We start from the raw sequence: 11,427 nt of genomic DNA on the forward strand, positions 1-11,427 counted from the left end.
TCAACCTCTTCTTACTGAAGCCCCCACCCTGTTACTAAACTCAGAAGTACAGGAAAGGTGGGGGTTTGGTGGGGGGCGGGCGTTGACACACCATCTCCTTTCACTCTAGTCTCTCTCCAGGAGCTAGTTTTACATCTCTATGGGGCTTCGGGCTTCTCTGAAATCTTCCATCTTGGGTGGCTGAAGGGGTGGGGGAGGAGAGAATCCAGATTGTCTGGGTCAATGACACGCTACAAATCTGGCCCAGGGCCGCCACCTGGAAATCTAAAGCGAAGGATATTATTAAAGTCACAGGTTAAGGATCCCTCACTCCACAGCTCCTCATTTAGAAGCCTGCAGTGGCATTAAATGTAAACACTTCCCCAGAAAGCTTTAAAACAGAGGGAGGTTTTTATTAAACGACTTAATTGAGGGCCACTTCTCATGTGGAAAGCTTTTTACTGGGAGGAAGAAAAAGGCCTGGTGGGTGTTTTCCAGACACTTGTTTTTTTAAATCTGCCATGCTGTCCCGGGGAAATGAAGCACCACTCGGGGCTGGTGTGTGCCCTGGCTGCTAATTCTTCAGCAGAAATAAAAAATAATATCTAGTCCCCAGCAGCGTGGAGAACCCAGCATGACAGTGTTAATTCCAAGATTCATTTCAAGGGTCATTAGAATCACTGGACAGAAAAAGTAGGAAAATTAAGGCTAGCCAAAAAGGACCCAAATTAATGAAGAAAGATATTCTAAAACTTGAAAACAGGACATGATGTGATAGAACAGGTCTGATGAAACTGAGGCTTGGGTTACTCTACAAAGACACCAAATAAAAGGAATGAAGAATTGAGGCTCATTACAGTGCATAGATGGACCCAGAAAACATGATGCTGAGCGAAAGAAGCCAGGGCAAAAAGGCCACATGTTGTATGATCCTATTTAAGATAGCCAGGTAGGCAGTTTCAAGGAGACAAAAAGTAGACTGGTGGAGCCTGGGAGAGAGAAACGTGAAATGACAGCTTAATGGGTACAGGGTTTCCCTCTCGGGTGATGAAAAAGCCCTGGAATTAATGGTGGTGGTTGCACAATGCTCTGAATGTACTTAATGTCACTGACCTGAACACTTTAAACTGGCTAAAATGGTCAATTATACACTGTATGAGTTTTACCATAACAAAATAGAAAATAACAGGAATTTCAGAAAAATCCTTTCAGCTCCTAACCCAGGAGTGCAAATACACAAGCAAAGTAATAAATAATAAAAGCAAAATAATAACCCAGGAGTGCAAATACACAAGCTTCCTCACCTGAGTGCAAATACACAAGCAAAGTAATACATAATATTATTTTACTAATAACTCATTTTTTGAGCTGAAACTCCCAAGAACACTAAGCACTTCTTAAGACTACATCACTTCCCCCACACCTGTCTTCAGGTAGGTGGTGTTATCATTAGCCTGACGCTACAGGTGAGGAAACCCAACCACAAGGCGGTCCAGGAGCTTGCCCCAGGGTCAGCAGGCAAACAGGGGAAAAGCCAAAGCAGGAACCCAGAGGGAGCACAGCGGGGAGCTTACACCCAAACCCAGAGTCAGAATCGTACACTCTGCCACCCGAATGCTTTCTGGGCCTGGTTCCCACTCTGCCCACAACACAGACATCCCTTGGCTGTTGAGCCCTAATCCCTTTTCAGTGGCATTTCCTAAGTGACCACTTATGCACCAAGTTCTCTGGAAAAACCACATTCAAAATCACATGTCTGTAGAACTACTTCATTTGGACAGAGTTATCTTCATGTATTCTGATTTATTCTCTTAGTCCTTGGAACAGCGTGGTAAAACAGGAGGGCGATGCAATTACCTGTCCTTTCCTGGGGAGAAAGGCAAGCTGCCCAGGGTCTGCAGTTGACCTCAGGCCACACAGGGGGTGCAGCTTTTACTCCGTACCCCACGCTGTTGTCTTCCTGAGGAGCCAGGTTTAAACTCTGAGACTTTCAGGGATTTTTTTTTTTAAGCATATAAGTTATGTATATGTAAATCTATATGTATATTTATATGTAAATAGATGCACGCAATTACAAATGAAGCTAAGGAGCAGTTTAATGGAGAGAAAAGCAGCTCTTCCTACATTTCTGGGACACCTGTGGGGTAACCCAGAAGCATTCACAAAAAGTTGAATTCCATTCCCTCCACCCCTCTTAAGAAAGCATGACTCTTTGCCTCTGGTCAACAGCTCTCTTTGATAAGAGATGTTAAAAGCTACCATGGGGGTTTAGACATGCTACCCTGCCAGGGCTCTCAGCCTCCCACCACTGACTTTTGGGGCTGGATAAGTCTTTATGGGGCTTCCCTGGTGGCTCAGATGGTAAAGAATCCACCTGCAATGCAGAAGACCGGGGTTCGAGACCGGGGTTGGGAAGATCCGCTGGAGAAGGAAATAGCAACACACTCCAGTATTCTTGCTTGGAGAATTCCATGGACAGAGGAGCCTGATGGGCTACAGTCCATGGGGTTGCATAGAGTCAGGCACAACCAACAACTAACACACAAGTATTCACTGGTGGGCCATCCCATGCATTGTAAGGAATTTAGCAGCATCCCTGGCCTCTACCTCCTAGAGGCCAGTAGCCACCACTACCCCCAGGTCATTGGCAACCAGGATGTCTCTAGATACTGCCAAATGCATTTGAGAGCCACTGTACTATGTCAGAGAGATATGGCCCTCACAGCTCTACAATATAAGAGTTATATGACCATCTTAGAGATGAGGTAACAGCCCTGAAATGGATGAGGAACCTGCCCAGAACACCACACTCCTTGTGAGGGACAATGTGACTTCCAAGTCAAGCAGGTGAGACACCCCCTACACCTTCACCCTACAGTAGGGAGACAGAATGAGAAGACCAGAGGCAGATCTATCTTCTACCAGCTTGTGTATTGAAAATATTAAAACTATGCTTTGCCCTAGGAAGATGGACATGGGCTTGAACACTCCCAGGGTTTGATTCTCAACTCCAAAGAAAATACACTCTGCTGGCAAGAACAGTCTCAGCAATGCCTGGAAGGTTGAGGGCCTCCTTGACTCACAAAGAAATCTGCATGGGAGTAGGCATGCCCTTTGAATAATAAATGCTTTAAGCATGAACACAAACAGCATATCTCTGATCATGAGAGTCTGAAATACTTTTAAAATATGCTTTTATCAAGAATTCCCCAATTATTTTGGTGAAAGAACCCCCCACATTCTCACTGTTCTTAGCACTCATCTATTTTTCTGTTTAGAAAACACTGATACTGGTAGAGAGACATGAAATACAAGATGTCACGTTTCAATGGGCTGAGTGACATACATCCTTCCTCCTACAAAACTTTATCAAGCATCTACTTCCTGCAAGACACAGGGATGCAAGGTCAGTCAAGAGATCCCTCCTCTTTGCAGGTTTGTTTACAGGGTTTTTTGGGGGGCAGGAGGGTGCTTCCTCCAACATGTTGGCAAAGGGCACTAACCGTGTTCTAACTGCTGAGATAAAGCAATTAGACTTGCAAGCAGTCAACAGTCTGTGGAGAAATGAATGAGCGGTGAATTGAGGGGATGAATGAAAAGGCCGTGCAGTAACCAGAGAAGCACAGCCCAGGGTCAGGAGAATTTGAACCCCTGATCCAACCACTTGGCAGGTGCACAAATCTGACAAGTGACCTAGTTTATCATGGCCTCTCTTCCCTCACCTGTAAAGTGGGTTTATGATGGCATCCATCCCACAGAGTTGTTAGGTTGAACACTCTCAGACAGGGCTGGAGGCAGACGCTCCAGAAGCATTTGCTATTATTATGTAAATCACTGATTTGGACAGTCCTCCTGAGAAGTCGGGGCTTCCCAGATGGCACAGTGGTAAAGAACCCACCTGCAAGGCAGAAGGAAGAAACTCAGATTTGATCCCTGTGTTGGGAAGATCCCCTGGAGGAAGGAGGAGGAAATGGCAACCCACTCCAGTATTCTTGCCTGGAGAATCCCAGGGACGGGGGAGCCTGGTGGGCTGCCGTCTATGGGGTCGCACAGAGTCGGACACGACTGAAGCGACTTAGCAGCAGCAGCAGCTGCCTCACATCCAGGACACTGGGCTCACTGCAGTTATCCAGACCCTTAGCAAGAGGTGGTGGTACCCTGAGCAGACCAGACCTGATGAACTAGGTAACCTCTTCCCTAACCCTCTTCACTACTTCCTCTCTCCCTCTAACCTTACACTTCCTTCCACCACCACCACCCCCACCAAATAAAAAAAAAAACACCTATGGGTGGCTCAGGGCAATGCAGACAAGTTAGGGCTGAGGGCTGAGCTGCTCTGACTACAAATGGGACAAAGGTGCTCAAACCCCAAACCTGAAGATCACAAGTCGGAAAAAATCTTAAATTTGGTAAACTCCAGCCAGCCCTTTGCAAACTACTCTCTCTTATCTCCTTCCTTCCATTCTTTCTCTATCAGTTCCTCTCCAACTCCGAAAGCTTTTACTGTAATCACCACTCTCAGTAAACTTTCCAGGTTTTTGATATTTGACTAGGGCAAGGAGAGAGGCTAATCAACTTTTCAGTCGCTGCTGTGGAATTCTGAGTAAGTCACTGTTTTAATAAGGAGGATAAAAATCTCATAGGCAAAAATAGTGGAGAAGCAATTTTCTCTCTCTCTTTTTTTTTTTTTTTTACAAAAAGCTATCTGTAATACAGCTAAAACAAGCTCAAGGATATGGATTAGTTCATAGAATATCCTAGAACCTCTTTATAACTTTGAAAATTGGACCATTTCTTTTCCCTCTGAAATAAAATCAAAACAGGACAGCCGTTAGAGCAGCTCAAACTCTGAACTGGAATCTGCAAACGCCAGACCTCACCAGGTCCCTCACCTGGGGAAAAAAACGGGACCAACAATACAAACATCGCTGGATCTGTGGAAGGAGTCTTAGTCTCAGGGGTCCTCTTCCCTGAATGGACTCCAATCTGCAAGGGAAAACAGAGTGCCTGTTTCACAGGCAGCAAAATTCGGGGCAAGAAAGCCAGGGGGGATCAGAGATAAAACTCAAAAGAATGACTGAAGCCAAAACTAGAAAATCTGAATCACTTTGCCTCAGTCCTCTGGAAAGAGAGGTAAGCAAGAGTGAAAAAATATTAATAATAAAGCAGCTTTATAGATTTAAGAAAACTACCAAGTAACAGCCTGAGCCATTATGGACTCTACCAAAGGCAAGCAGAAAGTCCTGTGATTGGGCAGCAGGGGATAGAATCTGCCCTATAAACAAGAGGCTATGGGCAGGCTGGCTGGAATATTCCACCTTCACAACCAATGCTCTGTGCTCTAATCCCAAACACTAACTCCAAGACGACCCTCTCCACCGAACCAATCCTTCTTAGGGTGAAATATAAAGCTAAAGTCCACTGCAGTAATGGACACTCACACAGTAACCCTGTTTTCAACTCACCTCTCCTGATTACAGCTCCATGCACCTCTAAAACCTTCTCACCTGTAATTTTAAAAGCTTGAGGTAATTACAATGCAGCAAAGTTTTGTTTCTGTTGCGAGTACCACATAAACAGGAATTGAATGTGCACAGCTTTGCTTTGCTCCAGAATGTTCAACACTGAATTGTGTTTTTAATCTCTTACCCAACAACCAATTATCTCCAGAAATTCAGAGGTTTGCAGAACTTGAAGAAATGTGCAGATGATGTCCCTCTAACCCAGGATTTGGGATCTATTCAGAGCATTTCTAAACAGACTCATCTATCCTCTCCATTTAAAAAGCCAGAAAAAATAGGATTTCATAAAATTTCCCTCGAGATGACGAGACCACAGCGATCTTCAGTCTAATATTACACATCGTCTTGTAGAGGAAAACAGTAAATCAATCCAGATCTAAGGAGACTGTGGTGTTAGAAAAACAAAGCACATGAAATATAATTTCTCAGTCAGTTCTGCTTTAGGGGCACAAGGAGCAGTGGAAAGGCTCAGCTTTGAATTCAGGCAGACTGGGTGCTCTCAAACCTCCGCTCTACCATGGCTTCCGAGCATCTTAGCTCCCCAGTATCTCTTTGGGCCTCAGTTTCCTCATCTGTAAAATGAGGTTGCTGCCACCTCCCTCTCGGGAACATATGGGTTTTAGAGACAGAGCCCAAGGACCCAGCTGGCTACCTGACATGTGAAAGGCAGACAGTCAACAAATGTGACTCCTCTTGCAACCCTGGGGTTATTAGCCCCGTGGGTCAGCAGTTTGGAAATCACTTTCCCAAAGAGAACACTGTGAAGTCATTTCCTGTCCGTCCCAGGAATCGGAGCAAAGGAACAAGAGCATGATAAAGAACCAACATCTACACGCTGGACGGAGCCATAGACAAGAAGCAAACCACCTGCTCGTAAAGTACTAGGTTGGCCAAAAATTTCCTTCGAGTGTTTCTGTAACGTCTCACAATGGCTGCTGTACCCTCCTCCCAGCTCTGTGCACAGAAGTGGCCTCTACTCACTAAGCTTCGGCTGCCAGTTACCAACACGCCAAAACTGGATCCAGTCACATTCCCCGCCAGCTTCACCACCCCAGATGATATCCCTACACTGCTTGACTAAGTACTCCGTAAGCAAATTTCATCCGCCGGAATCATGCCTCCTCTTTCCTCACTGCCCCTTGGCATGACCTGTGTACCCCTTCCCTCTCGTCCATCAGAAAAGTATCTGAAATTGGTTAAACTTGACATAGGAACTTAACATAACTTAAACCTAAGAAAAACTTTTCTTGTGCCTGCTGTGCTAATGAATTGAGAAGGTATCTATCTATCCAGGTGATGTCAGCCAGGCGGTACCCAGCTGTCCCCAAGGTTCTTCACACTCATCATGAGGTAAGAGTTCCCAGCTCACTATCAACCCTGATTTACATCTCCACCAGATTTCAAGCTCCATAAGTCATGGACTGTATCCTGTTTACCTAGCACCCAGCAAGCACTACAGAACTATGCCAAGAGGGGGGACTTTATAAGAACTAAATTTGTTAAAAGAGTGAATAAAGCAATGAAACAAAAATTTGATATGAAATTTAAGATGATGCTCTCTCTGCCCCAGGGATATTGGTTTAGGAACAGAAGACAGTGGCTAAGAAGAAAGGGAAAGGGGAGTTGGACTGGGATGATTGACTGAAAACTCCAATAAACTCCCCCTGTGTGAAAACAAGAAATCCTGGTGCTGGTCCCATCAAATCCCCTTTTTATTTTTTTTCCACTTTCAGGATTTTCATGGCATAATTTGTTTCTTGATAACAGCAATGTCATGTGACAGAATAAAGTAAGTACTTGGACATTCAGGGGAAATTACCCAATTTTAAATTCCCCTTGAACTTTGTTTTTCTTCTCTGATGCCAACCTCTCAGCCATTTCACTGCCCTTTAGTGCCAGGATCAGGGAAGAAAAGAAAGAAAAAGCACAAAATCAGTTGTGTTTTTTAAAAAGCGTCAATGGCATCTCTTAGATAAATGGGTTGGGATGGGGGGGGGGGCGTTGAGGAAGTTAAGGAGGCCATTAAATTCTTTAACGACCTCCCACCCCATGGTACAAGCAAATTAACTGTCCCTACTTGAAGGGAAAAGAAAAAAGAAGCTAATAGGGCAGTCTATTCCTAACACAAATCAAAAATCACTCTTCCAAAATAACACATATCCTTTCTCTAAATAAAGACCCTCACTAACTCTTTCTTCACTTAACTTTCTTCTAACTTCTAGAATATTAGAGCTGCTACTCCAAAGAGAGAAATGTTTACATAAATCTGTTTAGGTCCATATTTACATATACTTTTTCTTTTTTCCCAGAATGTACCATTATAGTCACAGTTTATTGCTGTTCAGGTGCAATTTTTCAGACACTAAGAGTTCAACAGTATCCTCAAATGAACATCCGCCCACCTCCAAATGGACACAAGGTTAGTAAGTTAAACCAGTCAATAACGGGTTTCATTTTGTTGGCCTGGTCCAAAAAAAAAAAAAATTCAACAGTAGGAAAACACTTTCCATATGGTCTTTTTCCCCCAAAGGTTGAGGTTTCGGGTCAGGGGCCACCCTGTGAGACTATGCACTCCACATAACCTCTATTCTCAAGACAGGACAATTAAGCCAGAGGCCACAGCGTCCCCACTTGCAGCAACTGAACAGTGATAGGAGCAGAGCATGGCAGTGGAAGAAGGTGGGAAAAAGAGAAAAAACAATGCTACAGTTTGTATTTTTCAAAATGAATGCTCTTTTGACTCACGTTAGGAAACTAGAAATGAACACAAACTTTCCCCCAACTCTGGAGGGCATTATCTTAAAAGGATGTCAACTCACTACAAATACAAATGTAATATAGAGGGCCAGCGCCTAAGAAAAAAATAAAATCCACTGGTTTGTGGCCAGGTAGCAGACAGGTGGGAATCTCATACGAACATCATACTTAGGTACCACAGTAAATTAACCAAGATCCCAGGAGACTGTCACAATAACACATTTTAAGAAAACATATGATCAAATTCAGTCAATGTATACATATATTCAGTATTTCCTTAGTCCTATTTCCCTATCATTTTTACAATCATTCAACAAGGTGAAGGTCTCACCTCAGATGTATCATGCTACTGTAGGCACCAATTCCCTAACTCAGATATTATTCTATCAACAAGAAATATACACTGTTATTACTTACATCTGCTGGGCCTAATCACATACTGAGAATAAACCCAATCTACACAATGAAGCCTAACACACATATTAACACCATATCAACTACAAAATACCGATCTTGTGTTCTCAAAAGATTTCCCCACATGTATGTAGAATCATTATTTGTGCCAGAGGATCTCCAAAAGCTGACAGATTCTTAAATTATGTTTCCTCCTTTTAATCTGAAATCCTTTCCAAACAGGACAAGTCAAACTATCACTTAGTTTCCCTGAATAAGACAACCCTACTGACTCTTGCAAGGACTTCATGACTTTAATCCCTACACTCCCATCTCCTTGGCAGAAAGTGCAGTATTTTCTGTTAACAGAGGGGCAGAAGCAAAGGGAACCCCAGAAAAAGCCACCATAAGTCGGAAAGCACCAGTCCACAGGTTCTTCAGGTAGAGGGGCGGTTTACAGAAGGCGGAATCAAGAGCAGCTGAGAAGACCTCCTCTGGTAGTAATGCAAAAAGCACGCCCCCCAAAGCACATTAGAATCACCTGGCGTTTTAAACGCCATTGTTCAGGCTGCGCCCCAGCTCAGGATCTCTAGAGGTGGGAGGAAGGCACCGCAATTTTTCAAAACTCTCCATATGTGCAGCCAACTTTGAGAACCAATACCCCAAAGAATTCCCAACGTGTTTTGAACAGTGCGTTGCGAGCAGCGTTGGAAAGGTACGGCAGCCTTGGGGTGAAGGGGTATAAACCGAGTAAATATACAAAGTTTTAAAAATCCTGTGTAACTAACTCCAGCATGACAGCCAAGCACCTGTGAAGAGGCCAAACAGTGATGCAACTTGGAAAAGTCCCCTGGAAAGCTAGGATGTGTGCTGTACGCGAGGCGGGGGCTTTCAGGACGACTTGCCTGGACCGGGAACGCCAAGGAGAGGGAGACGCCCACCCGCCCTTTCTTTTCGAGGGATGGTTGGGACCAGCACGGCCCGAAATAAAGGAAAAACAGGGTCGGACAGGGACAGAGGTGCTCGTTTGAGTCCGGGAGGAACCCTAGCTCACTCGCAGCTGTCACTCAAGACCGAGGGTCGAGGCAAGGGGTGCTAAGGCTGCCAGGCGCCCTTCGCTGCACGGCGGTTCCGGAGCCCCTCCCTCGCCCGGGGCCCCAACGCGGGCCCCCAGGAACCCGACCGTCTGTGCTGCACGCCTCCCGGCCAGGCGCGCGCGCGCGGGAGCCTGGGGCGCACCTTCCAGCCCCAGGGGAGACGCTGCACAAACTGCGCGGCGCGGGGCTCGGACGGCGGACCCGAGCCCCTCCGGGTCCCGCCGCCCACGGCGACACCTCGGCCCCTGGTCCCCGCACCCGCTCTCGGCTCACTTACCGCTGCCTACCGGGTCCCGCTCCCGCCGCCTCCAGCAGAGCCCGGCTCGAGTGCAGAGTCCGCGGCGCCGCCTAGAGGCCGGGCGAGCCCGGGCCCCGCCCCGCCGGCCTGCCCGCCCCCGGGGAGGAGGGGCCGGCGCCCCCTTGCCCCATTCCCGGCCGGCCCGCCCCGCCCTCTGCAGCCGCCTGGCGCGCCCTCCCGGTTCCCCTTGAGCCGCCCCGGCCCTCGGGACACGTCTCCCCGCACCCCGACACCGCCCCTCCCCGGCTCGGCCCGGGACGCGCCCGCCCCTCTGCCAGCACCTCTTCCCCACCCCACCCCGTCGGGCCTCACACTCCTCTCCAGCAACGCTTTCTCCTCACCCTTCCCCAGATCGGAATGTCCCCCCACCTCCCCTCCGCCTTCCCCCGTAACTTTTCGCCTTGGAGCTTCGGCCGTTCCAAATTCCTGGCAGCCTTGCCTGTTTCGCACCCCCGATTCCCCTTCTGTCCCTTGCCCACGGCCCCTTTTCTCCCTGCCCTTCCAGGCAGCCTTTTTCTCCCCGACCTAGTCAGAAACTTTAGTGTATAACTTTTCTCCTACCACAACCAAATCTACAAGTATTTACTGAGCACCTATTAAGTCTAGAAATACTGATGGAGAGGTCGCCAAGAATAAATGTCCGTCTCTGTTAGAGAGGCCGGGAAGTGAGATGCCCAAGGCCACACAGCTGATGGCAGTAGAACTGGGATTAGCGGTCAGATTTCTGGTGCATTGTTGAGGCCCGTTCCATGGGAAACTGCAGAATGACGCTAACCAGCTGTGGGAGTTTTCTCATCTGTGAAATAGGAGGATACCCACTCCACCATGTTGTGAAGATTACCTAAGAAAACAGATATGGAATAGGACACCACCTGTGCTTAATAAGTAATGTATGTTGACATATGGAATGAATAGACACTTTAAAATTCAATAAAGTAACAAAAAAAACTTTAAAAGTAATAGTGAATGCAAGAAAACACTTGCAAATCATATCTGATAAGGAATCAACATAAAATATATAAAGAATTCATACAACTCTAGCAAAAATACAATCTGATTTTTAAATGGGCAGAGAATCTGAATAGACATTTTTCCATAGAAGATGTACAGATGGTCAACAGGTAGGTGAAAAGGTACTCAACATCACCAACCATCAGGGAAATGCAAATCAAAAACCACAATGAGTTATCATCTCACATCTGTTCAGAATAGGTGTGAAAAGGATAAGAGATAACAAGTATAGGTAAGGATATGGGGATGTAAGTTGGTGCCACCACTATGGAAAACAGTATGAAGCTTCCCCCTAAATTAAAAATTGAACTACCATAAAATCCAACAATTCCACTTCTGGGTATTTATTCAAAGAAAATGAAAACACTAA

The 11,427-nt window shown here is 46.1% G+C and overlaps 1 protein-coding gene across 3 annotated transcripts in view; it reads right to left on the bottom strand.

The window, feature by feature from the left end:
* Window positions 1-10,172, bottom strand: part of CGNL1 (cingulin like 1) — a 170,296-nt gene extending 160,124 nt beyond the window's left edge. For 2 of the 3 annotated variants that reach the window (XM_043471861.1, XM_043471852.1), the window contains exon 1: window positions 10,026-10,172. The gene's annotated coding sequence lies outside the window, so the exon portion shown is untranslated. The remainder of the gene's footprint in view (window positions 1-10,025) is intronic. The other variant, XM_043471853.1, reaches the window with a different exon arrangement.
* Window positions 10,173-11,427: the final 1,255 nt, after the last annotated feature.

The sequence above is a fragment of the Cervus canadensis genome, chromosome 6, assembly GCF_019320065.1.
Source record: "Cervus canadensis isolate Bull #8, Minnesota chromosome 6, ASM1932006v1, whole genome shotgun sequence".
NCBI classification, from domain to species: domain Eukaryota; kingdom Metazoa; phylum Chordata; class Mammalia; order Artiodactyla; family Cervidae; genus Cervus; species Cervus canadensis.